The sequence below is a fragment of the Tenrec ecaudatus genome, chromosome X (genome assembly GCF_050624435.1).
Source record: "Tenrec ecaudatus isolate mTenEca1 chromosome X, mTenEca1.hap1, whole genome shotgun sequence".
In the NCBI taxonomy this organism is placed as follows: Eukaryota; Metazoa; Chordata; class Mammalia; order Afrosoricida; family Tenrecidae; genus Tenrec; species Tenrec ecaudatus.
Window position 1 is genome coordinate 147085273 of NC_134548.1, and position 14559 is coordinate 147099831.

General features: G+C 39.3%; 1 protein-coding gene and 1 pseudogene across 1 annotated transcript in view; both read left to right on the top strand.

Annotated features, from left to right (window-relative positions):
* The window catches only part of STK26 (serine/threonine kinase 26), a 65171-nt gene that overhangs the window by 9761 nt on the left and 40851 nt on the right, over positions 1-14559 (top strand). The window lies entirely within an intron of this gene.
* LOC142434534 (ubiquitin-ribosomal protein eL40 fusion protein pseudogene) lies at positions 12666-13042 on the top strand (annotated as a pseudogene).

Consider the following 14559-nt stretch of genomic DNA (forward strand, 5'->3'; position numbering starts at 1 on the left):
GAGCGAACTCATTAATGAACGTCCTGTTTGATTCTCTAGTTTGAGTTCATATCCTTCATTTGGGGTTAGCGCTGAGCCTTCCTCTATGCCTGTCAGTAAATGGTAATATGTCGGACTTTCCCAAATTGGTTAGTGTTTTTACACCATGTTTAGGAAATAATTAGGTCGGTTGAACTAGAATGCTATTAGCAGCAAAGGGTAGAAGGCATACTTTGTATCAGACATCGTGCTCAGTGTCCGACTTTGAGCTACAACAAGGAAGAGACTCGCTGACCTCAGAAGTTTATACTTAGAGTGATGAATTGATTGATGGATCTCAAATAAGAAGGCTGCTGCTGTAGAGAGTACAGGGCAAGAGACATTCCAAGGAGGACTGAAATAAGGAAAGGAATGATCATTTGTTTAAAAAAGCAAATTTCCTGCCATTGAGTAGACTGCACCTCATAGAGGCCCTATAGAACAGGGTTGAACTGCCCCTGTGGGTTTCCTGAGACGAACTCTCTACAGGAGTAGAAAGCCTCATCTTTCTCCTGTGTTGTGACTGGTGGTTTCTGTTCACCTCATAGTTAGGTTATGCCACCATGACTCATTTATACAAAACACTAAGGTGCTTTTCCATTTCAGCCTTGTAACAACGCTACTGTTGCTAGCTGTCTTCTCCTCCATCTACAGCAGAACCAAACTTTGCCTGACACAGTGCCCTATTCACGATGGGCAGCATCTTTGAATCCCTTGTGTGTTTCTTGTGGCAGTCATCTCATTGAGTTTCCTGCATTGGTTTTGGTTTTTTTTCCTGGCCCTTCAAAATCCCCATGGATCAAAAACAACCACCTTAGAAAGTACCATTCATAGATACAGAAATTGAGAATTAGAGAGATTATGATGGGTTTAAGATGTTTTTAAAAAGACAAATAATAATAGCAGTAAGATTGAGATCCAAATTCATTGTTAAAACTCGCACTTTGCCACTGCACTAAGTGAGTAATAGCAGCTTAGATGTGCATCTACAGACTCTTAAAGGAGAGCTGGATTTGGATTAGGGGAGTTAGGAAAGCATTTCTAGTGGGAGATAGGCAGGAGAATAGGCACAGAGGTGGTGGTGGCGGTCTTGTTGGGTGCCATCAAGTTGATTCTGATCCATGGCGGTCCTATGTAAGCAGTACGAAACCCTGCACACTTGTACAGCAGAACCAAACTTTGTCTGACAAGGTGCCATATTCACGATGGTCGCCATCTTTGAATCCATTGTTGTAGGCACCGTGTCCGTCCATCTTGTTGAGGGTCTTACTTTTTTTTTTTATGCCCGTCCACTTTACCAAGCATGACATCCTTCTCTAGGGACTTGTCTTTCCTGACAACATATCCAAAGGATGACAAAGTCTTGCCATCCTTACTGCTAAGGAGCACTCTGGCCTTACTTCTTCAAAGATAGATTGGCACAGAAGGGCATACGCAATTGTTCTTCTAAAACAAGAGGTTTGAAGTAAGTGCATATTGACATGAACGAGATTAAGGCCAGATTTCATAAAACACTGGACATTGATTATTTTTTAAAACCATTTTATTTGGCCAGAATCTAAACATCATACAATTCAATAGTTTAGTCATATCAAGAAGTGTTGTACAGTCATTATCACAATCAGTTATAGACCTTCTTCTGTCTTTTACCCCTTGTTCATTAGCTCTCCATTACTCCCCAACTTCCCCTCCCATACCCTTCAGTAACTCTTAATCTAGTTATAGTCTGTAGATTCACCCGTCCTGGGTTTCATACTCCAAAAAACATAGAAAAGTACATAATAGAGTCAAAAGGCTACCACCTATAACAAAATACAACAGAGATAAACCTCCATTTGCAAGAAAACAGAACATATTAACAGAGCAAACTCAAAATGTGTCATAAAGGAGATCAAATGATAAGGTCTTAACCATTCAAATCATGTTTCATTTTAATATACTGTAATTGCATCAATAATACTGTCTGATAACCAGGCTATTCCCATCCCTCAGTGATGGTCAGAGGGAAGTCACTAGAGATTTATTTTGTGTGTAGATCATGCAAATGTATTTTGGGCTTCCACTGGCATCCTTGACCTTCTGCAAAACTTCACAATTTAAGCTTCGAAACCCTTCCCTCCTTTGGATTTGGGTTATATTATTTATAGTCCTTGGATCACACAGGCTTGTGTGCTTCTTCCATATGGGCTTAGTTGACGTCTCACTTGGCTGCTTGTTTGTAAACAAGTCTTTCAGACCCCAGACAGTGTTCTTTCCCACAGCCGGGCACCATTAGGTTCTTCACCACTTTCTGCTGCAGTACCCATATCTTCCATGTTTCTTTCATGGAGAAAGTATTGAGCAGGGCCATGTCTTGAGAACTATCATATATACTTGTGTATACGCCGAGTTTTTCAGCACATTTTTAGTGCAGTTTTTGTGGTAAAATTAGGTGCCTTGGCTGATATTCGGGTTGGCTTATAATTGAGTATATATGGTTATTGTTCTTAGATTGGAGCTAGAATTGAGTGCTAACCCTAAATCCATTCCTATGTCTACGTTTTCTATCTGCCTCTGGTTCACCTTAGAGATATCTTGGTTATTTTATGTTAGAGACCATTGTCAATCATCTCCCTGGAGCATAAGTTCCTTCCATTTATAGTGTTATAAATAGCCTGGTAATGTATGTAAAACACAATAGAGAAAAATGGATGAAAGGAGTGTAAGCTGGCTACAAATCGTAATACATGTATTATTGACTTGTACAGATTAAATCCTCACATGGCTGGACACTATTTACACAAACAACGGGAGTTGGTTGTCAGGCCAAACTTAAAATAATACTTAATAACAGTGGCAGACCCAGGTCGGCCAGATAAATACATATCTTAATAAAGCAAGTAAAGCATCAGTGTAGTAAGACTGTGGTAGTCTGCCTACCAACAACAGATCAGGACTCTTGGTCTAGCTGTCTTCTGTTTCTTCACACACCATGTAGTTTCAGCCCTTAGTCCTCAGGCTATAGTTGTATTTGAGGTAGAGCCCAGTTGACCTAGTGGGGATTCCACATTATGTCCCTCTGGTGTGGCCTTTGGAGTCCCGGTGTGTTGTGTACCTCAAAAACACAGGGTCCCATGGCACATGACCTGAATCCCCAGGGGGCATTCAGAAACGTGTTCTAATGTGCCTTATGAGGAGCAGAGTCCCAAGCATATTCTCCCCTTGGAGTTCATATAAGTATTGTTAGTGATATATTTTTCCTTCTAGAGGTTAGTCTTACCAACACCAGTGCACTTTTAATCTCTAAGATGTGTAGGCTCCTCTTCCCCCTTCTTGACTTGATTTCCCCATCCGTATTGCTTATCACTGTGGTAGGAGTGTCTGTTGGTTTGAGGTGACCTTAGCACATTTGTGTATGACAGCAACTCAATGGTCATCTTTCTTTCCCCAATCTTGAAAATCTGATCCGGATGGAAATGAGGTGTCATCCTCTAAAATTGATTTTTAAGATATATGTATAGAGAGGATGGTGTATGGCTCATGCGCACTGGTCAGGCCTTATGCCGAGTTGCTTGGCTGACTGTGTTATTGGATTACATGACCTAGAAGCCCGAATTTGCCTTCACCTTGGGTGTTTATCCTTATAATGGTGGATGCATAGAATATTTGTCCTTTTGTGATTGATTAACTTCACTCAGCATGATGGTTTCCAGAACCCTCCACATTATGAGATGTTTAATGATTTCATCAGTTTTTAGGGATGGACGTTTATTCGTAAACAACAAAGAGGTTTTTTTTCAGCTGGAGAATGAAATGATGGGAGCCATGTTTTTGTTTTTGGGTAGGGAGTGCAGAGGCTATGGGACAGGAGGGGGGACTGTAGACTTTCCACCCCAAAGGGGTTGGGTTGGAGATAGGAAAGACTAGATATGATATCTTGATATTATAGTAACCCAAGTTTAGTGGATAAAGGTTTCAACAATGATTGTCCAACTTACACGTGCATCAGAACCACCTGGATTGCGAAAACACAATTACTCGGCACTACCTCCACAATTTTTTATTTAGTAGGTCTAGAGTTGGGGCCTGAGTATTTGCACTTCAAACGGATTCTCAGATGCTGCTGCTGCTGCTGCTGATCTGGGGCCCACATTTTGAGAACTAGTCAAGGAAGACTTTAAATAGGACTTAGTAACTAAGGATGTCAGTAAGCTACTGCTCACCATAAAGTCATTAGCTCTAACCTACCAGCCACTCTGCATGAGAAAGATGAGGCTCTCTAGCCTCAGAAACCCTCTGGAGGGTTAATATGAGTTGGAATGGACTCAAAGGCATTGGATTTAGTGTGAGTTTGAGATGAGGGAGTTGTACCATGTGCTCATTGGAGGCTGTGTGTTTCCATGAAGCCAAACAGGTTTCAGCAGAGCTTCTAGACTAAGGATAAGGAGAAAGATTCAAAGATTGGGTAATGAAACCCTGGTGAATGAAAGCTCAAGTAACAATGATCCGAACTCGATGTGCAGTGGGTCATCATGAGTAATTGGACATGGAAGCAAAGACATGAGGGAGAAGGAAGACTCAAAGATTTGACTGAGTTTGGGAGCAGGTCAGCTTGTTTTCAGCTAAATTTGAAGTGCTGGACATATATAGTAGCAGAAAAAAATCACTAACACCAACCAGGGAAGTGACAGGAGGGGAGGGAGTGATGGTGGTGAAAGAGTGAAGTTGGAGGTTGGAGAGTCTGATATGACCATGATAGATGCCATTGTGAGAGAGCCACAAAATAGGCTTTGGTCACATTATCTAAGAACCCTTCATTATCAGCTGAATCCGGTGTCTAACTGTTAGGTATTTCAATAGCTTCTGAAATCTCACTGTCATCCATAGCTTTGATTTTCCTGGATTCAGGTGCATTTACAACTCAACACCACAGGTCGTCATTCATTACTATTTACAAGGAGTCTTCGAAAAGTTCTTGGAAAAGTCCATTATCTTTAAATTCTATTTTTCACAAACTTTCTAACGTCCCCTCATACTTATTTTGACCTATTTGTGCTGTAAGTACATCAGTGTTTATTGGTTCAATATCTTAATTTTACTATATTTTAAAACTTTGCTGCCCTAGATAGGAAACTCTTTCAAATAGAAATTTTATATGAGACTCTGTGAGTAGCCATTTGCTGTTCAATAATTGCTTGTACCTTCAAGTGAAAACATGAAATCTGTTTATTGTCATTGTGAAAATGCAATTTGACAAAGGGAAGCAAAATGCTAGCAACTTACATGTCAGAAAGAGGTAATATTCTCCTTGAAGACAGAAGACATTTTCTAATTTGGTATAGCTCACTGATTTTTATTGTCCAGAATCCTTTCCCACCACTTAGTACATCCCACCGTCACCCATAACAAAACAAAACAAAACCAAAAAAACCTGGACATAGCTCCAGGCTGCTATTTTGTAAAAATAACAGCAACATCCAGACAACAAACAAAACAAAACAAGAAAACACTTGCACACATATTCAGTCATAACATTCCAAAGCCAATTTGTGTTTACATATATCAGTTCTTTCAGAGGAGAGGAAGTTACCATATATACTCCTGTGTAAGCCGACCCGAATATCAGCCAAGGCACCTAATTTTACCACAAAACTGCATTAAAAATGTCCCGAAAACTCAGCCTCTACACGAGTATATATGGTACATCTAATCATTAAGGCAAAAGTGAAGTACTTCTTGAATGACCTAACTCTAGCCTCTGTTCCTTAAAGTATTCTCTATACCTTCCATAATCACCTATTACCATTTGCCTACAGGTACTGTGTAGGAAAGATCAAAGAAAAGGATTGGGACTGAAAATGAAAAGAGGCAAATAGGGTTTACTCCGTGAGTTTGCCAATATCAAACAAGGTGAGCAAACTTGGTTACCTATCCACTTGTCACCGGCTTTGGCCCTAAATCACTTATTTCAATTTTGAAAATTAACAAAAACCAAACCATCCTTTAGAAGCAAAGATTTGCCACCATTGAGGATGTACAAAAGCATGAGTTATGGACGCTTTTAGAAGTAGGCCTCCAAAATAGACAAATTTTAGTCATCATTTGAATATATCCATAGAGCCCCTGAATGATTTTTTTCCCCTCTTTGCAGAGTAAAATGTGTTCAGACGTAAAAAATTCAGGTATGTTACATTATACCCCTTACATGAGGACTGTCTTTTCTGGGATGCTTACTTACTCTGTGACTAATTTTTCATTATTTTCCATGGAAGATTAACTTTTTGTTCATTAAAGGTGTTATGTGCATATATTCACATAACAAGGTTTGAATATGTCATATATGCACATACAATGTATACTGTGCATGGAATATTTTTATACTTGGAAACACTCGTAGATTTAAGAAAATGAAGCTTGGTTTAAAATTAGTGTTTCTGATCAATTGTGCCTGTTTTAGACAATTAAGATTTTTTAAAGGAGCCCTGATGGCACAAAGGTTAAGTACTTGGCTGCTCACCAGAAGGTCAGCAGTTCAAAACCATTAGAGACTTCACAAGAGAAAGACTTGAGATCTTGTTCCCATACAGGCTACAGCCTAGGAAACCTTATGAGCGGTTTACAGTATTTTCTGCCCTGTAAGGTCACTATGAGCTGAAATCGAGTCAACAGCACACAACAGATGCTACTTTTAAAAAGTAGCAAAGAGCATGTTGAAATAAAAATGGACTGGTCACTAAGTTAGGAAACAGAAAGATAAGATTCAACATGTCATTTAAGCATTCTGTATAAAAAGGAAACCAGTAGCATTATTTTAGTGTACCCATATATTTATTAACTCTTGTGACTATGTAACAATATATAGAATTTTTCACATCATTTAAAACTATTCACTCTATATTTAATGACAAAAAACATTAACACATTTGCTCATTGTTAACTTCATATGTATATCCAAATTCATAATAGGGTAAGCAAGATTTAATACTTGTTGCATTTTCAGCATACCTAGATTTTGATGCCTGTAGGAAATGATCCTCGCAGCAGTCCATTCCATACAGGATCCAGAGCATAGGGAAAGGACTTTTAACAAAATTCAGTGCCCATATTCAGCTGTTTGAGTGAATTTGGATTAAATTGCACATTGCATAGGATTTATTTATTAAGATTTCAGTTCTCTACCCAATTTCTCTTGGAGACTAGTCTTACAGGGAATGATTTCATCAGAAGAAACCCTTTGAGTGAATAGAAATCCATTTACCTCTTAGTAAAATCAGAGGCAGGTGGGCAGTAAAGGAACATCTTCTAGTGAACAGAAACTTACGATGATCTTCTAAACTCTTATTTTGTAGCTAAAGTTGTTATAGGCCCATGACACTATGTAGAGTCTCAGGAGATCGGAAATAGAGGGGGCCTGGCATTGGGTTGGGTTCTGTGACAAGAGCTGCCATTTCTTTCATTCTTATTTTTGACTATTATTTCATGAAAAAAGGTGAGACTGTCACTAAAAGATATTTATTGCTCTGTCCCAAGCTTCCCAAAGGACACATGAAATGAACCTGTGAGATTCAACCAGTTAAATCATGAATCAAAGTTGAGGTTTTAGCATAGATGACACCTCCGTGGTCATCCTTTGATTGCTGGTAATAGCGAGGGGGTGGGAGGGCTATTACCACTGTTGCTATGGATCTCCTGCCTGCTGAGGTTCAGGCATCATTTTTTGGAGGCTGCACTGTAAACCTTGCTTAGGGAAGGTAGAATTTTACAATGCCAGAGGATTACTGCTGCCCCGTGAGCAAACAGAAAATGTAGGCGAAGGAAAAGGTATTGGACTCTGGAAGTACAGAAACAGTATTTCCCAGGGAAGGGAAAGGTAGTCTTTTGCTTAAAAGTCGAGAATTCTCTGCAATTTTTTTTGGGAATGGGAAATTTTTCTACTTTCTGCAGAGAGGAGAAAAAGCTAACAGAAAAGGAAATTGGGGAGGTAAAAGTAATTTATTTCTTGTTACGTGTGACTTCTCTGATAAAAATATATTTATATAATTCATGTATTATGGCCAAGAGGTTTGGGGGTTGGGAGAAAACTTGGGAAAGTTCAGGGGGAAGAACTGACACCACATAGGGGGTGATTTCTGCTGCTTTTCAATTTAAAATGTATCATTTTGATGATATTCTGGACCAATAAATTGTGTCTAGAAACTTCGAGTCCTTGTTTCTCTGTAGCCACAGTAAATGTTTTCATTAACAAGGAAAAATGACAGAGTATCTTTCACTGTCTTATATTTGGCTATTTTGAACTGTGTTCTTTTGGGGGAGTCACTGGGGGTGGGGATAGTGAAAACAGAACACCTCTCACTTTCAAATGACTGGACTTATTGTCATAGTTACCTTTCCAGCATGTTTGACCTAAGGGTCGCCCTTAGGGAATGAGTGAAATGGGTCTTGAGGCCATTTCAAGCTTAAGTATCATCTCAAATTTATTTAAAAATAAGGTTGCCTAGTGACTTTCTAATACTTGATTTGGGTGTTGACTGGGACAAGAGTTATCAGTAGTAGTAATAGTCGGATCACTTTTTTTCTAAAACTGTGGACATCAAGTACTGTATTACTCCTGTGTCTACTGTTGACTTTTACCTTTCTAAGAGTCTAAAAGATATCATTTAAACGATATACTTAAAGAAACTGGGAAAAACAGAAAGAAAGAGCAAGAATGCTGTTTTCTGTCCGGGGGTTGTAACCCTCCCCCTGCATCCCAGAATAGCCTGTAGAGCTGGCAGAATTTTAATTTGATTAAGTTTGTGGGCAGATTTTTTATGACAGTAGGTCGTGCAGTTATAATATAAGGGTGATCTTGATTGAAAGATAAAGTTGGGAACTTAAAAGAACACCTCCTTCAATTGAAGGGATTATATGTTAATTATGAAAGAATATTCTCTATGAATGACTAAACAGTTACATAGCTTAAGAATGAAATATTTTTCTTTTTAAAAATCATTTTATTGGGGGCTCATACAATTATTTTCACAATCCATACATGCATCCATTGTGTCATTCACATTTGTACATTTGTTGCCATCCTCATTCTCAAAACTTTTGCTTTCTACTTGAGCCCTTGATATCAGCTCCTCATTTTTCTTGATGTGAAATTAGTTTTGTTCTGTATGAACTACAATCAGTGTGGTATATGAAATATTTTTATACCACAAGTTTTATTTGCTTAGATGCATAGATGATCCAGCATTCACTCGGACACATGGTCACCTTATGTACAACAGAATGAAGCAGTACCACTCTGGGTTACTTTCTACATCACCAACAAATTGGAGTCCGACATTGCAGCTTTTATGTCAGGTCATCTCAAAAAGGGTCTCCCCTGCACTTGCTCTCCATCTACTGCACCAAATTTGGTGCCCTCCTCTAGTGATTAAATAAGGATGTATTGAAAAGCAAGGATGTCACTTTGAGGACTAAGGTGTACCTGACCCAAATCATAGTATTTTCTTTTTCAAAAAGATGTCATGTATCTCCTCAGATGTAAAGTGGGTGACCTGTAAGGCTTAAAACTAACATTGAGAAGTTTCGCCCGTAGTCTAAACTGAGTCATTGTTTATAAAGCACAAGGCATGCGTAACCATTTATATACAGAAAGCATGAGGTGGTCTGAGCCTCTAAAGATTTGCAAAGCCCTGGAAACCCTCTTAGGGATCCCTAGCAATTGGAATGGCCTTGGTGACAGTGGTTTCTGAGTAGGAAGGTATTAATGAGTATTTTTCTACTAAAAGGTGGTGCCTGTCGTGTTTTGTCGTTGTTAATTTATAAGCAGCTGCTGTCTGTTTCAGTGCACCATGTACCATGCGTTATAGAACACAACACCACCCAGCCTTGCCTCAGTTAGGCTGTAATGGGTGGCTTATGATTTGGACTCAATGTAGCTCTTTACATTTGGATCTTAAAACTTCCCTAGCATTTAATTTTGAATGCTTCCATTTTGAGGGGTAAGAAGAGGCAGGTTCTTTTGCGAGTAAAACACTGTTATTGTTGCTCTAGTCTCGAGGAACCTGGTGGCACAGTGGCTACTTCCTTGGCTGCTCATTCTGACGGACCCCTGAGAAAGCGACTTGGCAGGCTGGTTCCAGAAAAGCGCCGGGCTTGGCACCCCCATGAAGTAGTGGCCCTCCGTCCTGGAGGGTTACTCGAAGTTGGGATTGACTCCATGGCAAATGGGTGGTGGTTTGCAAATTGGCGATCTCATTCACACTTTCTCCACCAGGGTTCCTCATCTGAAATACTGACCAGAGAAATTTAGGTCAGTGACTATTTTCTCATGTCTTCCATGAATGAAACCACCAGTCCCTGCGAGATACCCTTGAGAGGACGTAACACATACAGTGGAATCCTTAGGATAGGGATTGGCAACTATGGTTGACCCTGTTTATGTACAATATGCAACATGATTTTTTTTACATTTACAAGAGTAGTTTTAAAACAAAATAAAAGAACAATATGCACTGATTGCTCGTGGACCGAAAGTCTTAAATATTTAATATCTGGGCCCATACAGAAAGAGCTTATTGATCCCTGCGAGGATCTCTGTTGAGAAAGCCTAACCTAAAGAAAAGAAGCATTTTTAGTATTGACTATAAGGTTGGGGATACAGTATATTAATAGAAAAATTCTTCTTATTACTAAGATTACTGACTTGTATTGTTCCATTATTATAATGCTTAATTCAAGGGAATATTCCAGGTCATATAGACCTATTTGCTGTTTGTTTTCCAACATATAAAGTTTAACCATTGAGTTCTGTGGAAAGTTGTGTTTTTCTGTAGTTCGTAATGAAAGTGACCGATAACTTTGATGTGTGTTTGTTGTGTGTGTACAGATGCATTTGAATATTTTTCTTATGTTTCCAGAGCAAGGAAAAATAGGACGAATTTTAGACATGAATATAAGACAGAACAGTGGAGAGAATTCGTTGCTTTATCAGTCTCTAACAAATTAAATGTCCATGTCTCTCAGAGAAGGAAAGTGTCAGATATAATCACATTTGTTACCTCCTTGTTCTGAGTAAGAGTCTTTACCCTACAATTAACATATCAGGTACTTTGTCAGCAGTAAGAAGAATAGTACTTAATCAAAACTACATTCACGTTATATCATTAGCATATGAAATAATCAAGCTCTACCAAATGCAGCATAACGACTTGATTTCATGGGGGAGGTGCCATTGGCCAGAAAACATGTATGAGTAAATCGCACAATTTTCATGGGGAAAAAGACCAATAGGTGTTATTTGGACTTCACTGCCAGTGTCCGTTATCTCCATATTCAATTCATCATTCAGTTATAACAGAGTTGGTTTGGTTTATTTTTTCTGGGAAGTGGCAGACATTATTCCCCCTCACCCCCAAGTCTTTCTTGCCAGTAGACTTGAGGCTCTGTGCAGACAGACCAGATGGAGCTCCCAGAAACTGCCTTTAAGCTTCACTCATCTGCTGGCACGGGTCAGTGGGTTCCCGCTAGGCTCATCAGAACTTTCGAGGAAAGATGAGTTGGAAGAGTTAGGTGGTCAGGCAAAGCACCACTGAGGTCTGAGTGAGAAAATCCACACTGATGAGGAATAAAATTAGTCCATGCAAGGAGGGGCACAAGGAGTTAGGAAGTGGGGGGTTTCAAAATGGCATCTGGGTCCTTGGAGGGTGAGCCTTGAGGATTTATTTGGTGACTGGAACTTATGCTCTGGTTGGGGCGGTCAAATCATCGGGTGCAGGTCTGCTTGAATTCTGAAGCATCGAGTAGCACACTGTTTCATGACTCGGAATTGCTCACCAAGCTGCTTTTGACTATGGCAATTGAAGAACTAATTAAACTTTGCCATTTGTCTCCTTCCTGACTTAGGTCGCTTGTTCTTTTCACTCCTCCACCTGACTGGAAATCACTCATGAAAAAAAAAATTCAAGTCAATTATTTTATAAGGTTCACTTTCAGTTCTAAAATATTATGGCCTTTTAAAATTGTTAAATAGACTGTTTGAAAAAATATGACCGATTTTGTACATGTATTCGGATTTAGGTCCTGAACGTCAATCTTCTGAACTAGAGAATTGCAGGTTTGTTAAATTGCTTGCTAAATGAACAAGGCCTCTTAATTTCCACTAAGGAAATGCTTGATGTTTACATGGGTATAAATTATTCATTTTTGTGTGTGGAAAAATGAAATATAACAGTATTTAGTAAAAATTGAACTAGTGAGCTCATGAAGACATTTCACCTTGTAATTTCAGCAGTTTTTCCTCCTTTACTTAAATATTTATTTGTTACACATTGTGCTTTGTTACCACGAGCAGCTTTCAGCAATGTTTCCACAGATCAATGAAGTAAACCCTGGGAAATCTGCCACCAGTTTGGCCAGAGACTAAGATTCTCATCAGTGCTACTGGTCTGGCAGGGGGATGAGTGGAGATAGAGTTGCAAAATTTCAATTCAGGTAATGTTGGTGAACTTGGAGGGATTAGTTCACAGCAAAATGTTGAGTCGTTTTCTCTGGAACTAATTTGGAAAATGGAAATATGACAATATTTTGAGTTAATTTTTAAAAAGGCTCCACCTGCCAGGGAAGGTACATTAAGATAATAAAAATGGCTCTTCAACAAGGCACCCTGCGTGGCAAATGCACAGATGCAGATCTTTGGGAAGACCCTGACGGGCAAGGCCATCCCCCTTGACGTGGAGCCCAGCAACACCATCGAGAATGTCAAAGCTAAAAGCCAAGACAAGGAAGGCATTCCCCGGACCATCAGCGTTGGACTTTTGCTGCTAAACAGCTGGAGGATGGCTGTACTCTCAGACTACAACAGCCAGAAGGAGGAGTCCACCCTGTACTTGGTGCTGCGTCTGTGTGGTGGCACCATTGAGCCGGGCCCCGCCAGCTGGCCCAGAAGTACAGCTGCGACAAGATGGTCTGCCACAAGTGTTATGCTGGTCATCACCTCCGTGCAGTTAAGTATGGCCACTCCAACAACCTTTGTCTCAAGAAGCAGGTCAAATAAGGGCCCCTGTCTACCGGTTCTCCTGCCTCCTGCTGGTGGGGTTCTCTTGAACCCAATGGCCCTGGACCTTCAATAAAGTAGGACTTTCATTGACCTGAAGCAAAAAAAAACAACGATAATGAAAACATCAGTGAGCAGTTTGGAATCTCAATCCTGTCTTGTTAATGTGAAGTAGCTGCTCATGTAAGCTGGGTGCATTATGGTATTCCACGCAAAGCTAAATGTTATGCTTATTTGCTTCTTTCAGATACCACTCTGTCTTTTGCTCGCTCTTTCTCCACCCACCCCCACATTTTACTTATTTTCAGAGCATATTCTTATTTGTTGATGAATTACTCCAAGGAAGTTGATAAGAGTAATAAAAAAACTAATGATACCTATATTAGCTCCCAATAAAATGGTTTTGGGAGAAAAAAATCCAAAACTAATGATGAACAACCTTTCATCCCTACACACATACATACACTCTGGTAGTTTTTTTTTTTCCTGTAGGAAAATGAGAAGTGGATTGTTGGATTCATTAGATACCATTATTTTAGATTGCCCTATAATCGCCTCTCTTTTCCTGTCTTAGTATTTGTCAAAATTAAAACAGCTATCTATCGACACTCTCAGGCGCCAGCATCATTTTCTTGGGATCACAGACTATTAAAGCTGGCAGAACCCAAGAGATAATTGCCCTTAGTTCTAAGATTGCGCTGGGTAATTCTTTGCAATATCATTTGATTAAATTTGTTCAGAGTATAGAGTTGATTAAAGGGGAAAATATTAAAGGAGAATTGTTCTGCAGAAGTGGTTTCATTCAGAATAAGGTCAATTGGTGTAAAATCCTACTTTTCCAATCAGTGTTAATTTTGTAAAAGAACTCATGGCGTTAATAATTTAGTGATTGGCTTATAAGCTTCAAACCTATTGATTTTAATTGGTGTCCTGCCTCTAGTAGCAAGATAGGCAGTGAGCAAATCAATTTTGTTTTAATCCAATGCATTTCAATAAGTGTGCTAAGGATTCACCATAACATCACCCAGTACAGTTCGATATTTTCAGTGAAGGACCACTTCCTTAGAATCTATCCAAAAATGTTTATTTCTGAAAATATTAGAATGGCTGGCATCCTATTATTTTTGAGGTGAGGCTCTTCGTTTCAGTAATCAAAAGGACCTAGTGTGAGTTTGATGAAATAATGCTGTGAATAAATTAGGAGACCTGTTATGTCATTAGCAGGGTATTTGTCTTCTTTTCATTGTATGGCCTCTCCCATCCCCCCCCCCCCGCATTGCAAATGAATATTTTATACTTAGGGCTTCTTATTGGTCCCAGACCATATTCATGAAACATCCTGCCTAGTCAAGTAGTAATCCCTTTAATTCTAACCTTAATGCTTATGGTTAAACCGGACCCCTGATGGAATTTATATTTCTATATGTGCTTAGCCCTACTAAATGAAAAGAAGTGTGTAAAAGAGTGCTGCTCAAACTGTGCCTTTTTGAGAGGCCTTTAATCTTTGTATTAAAGTA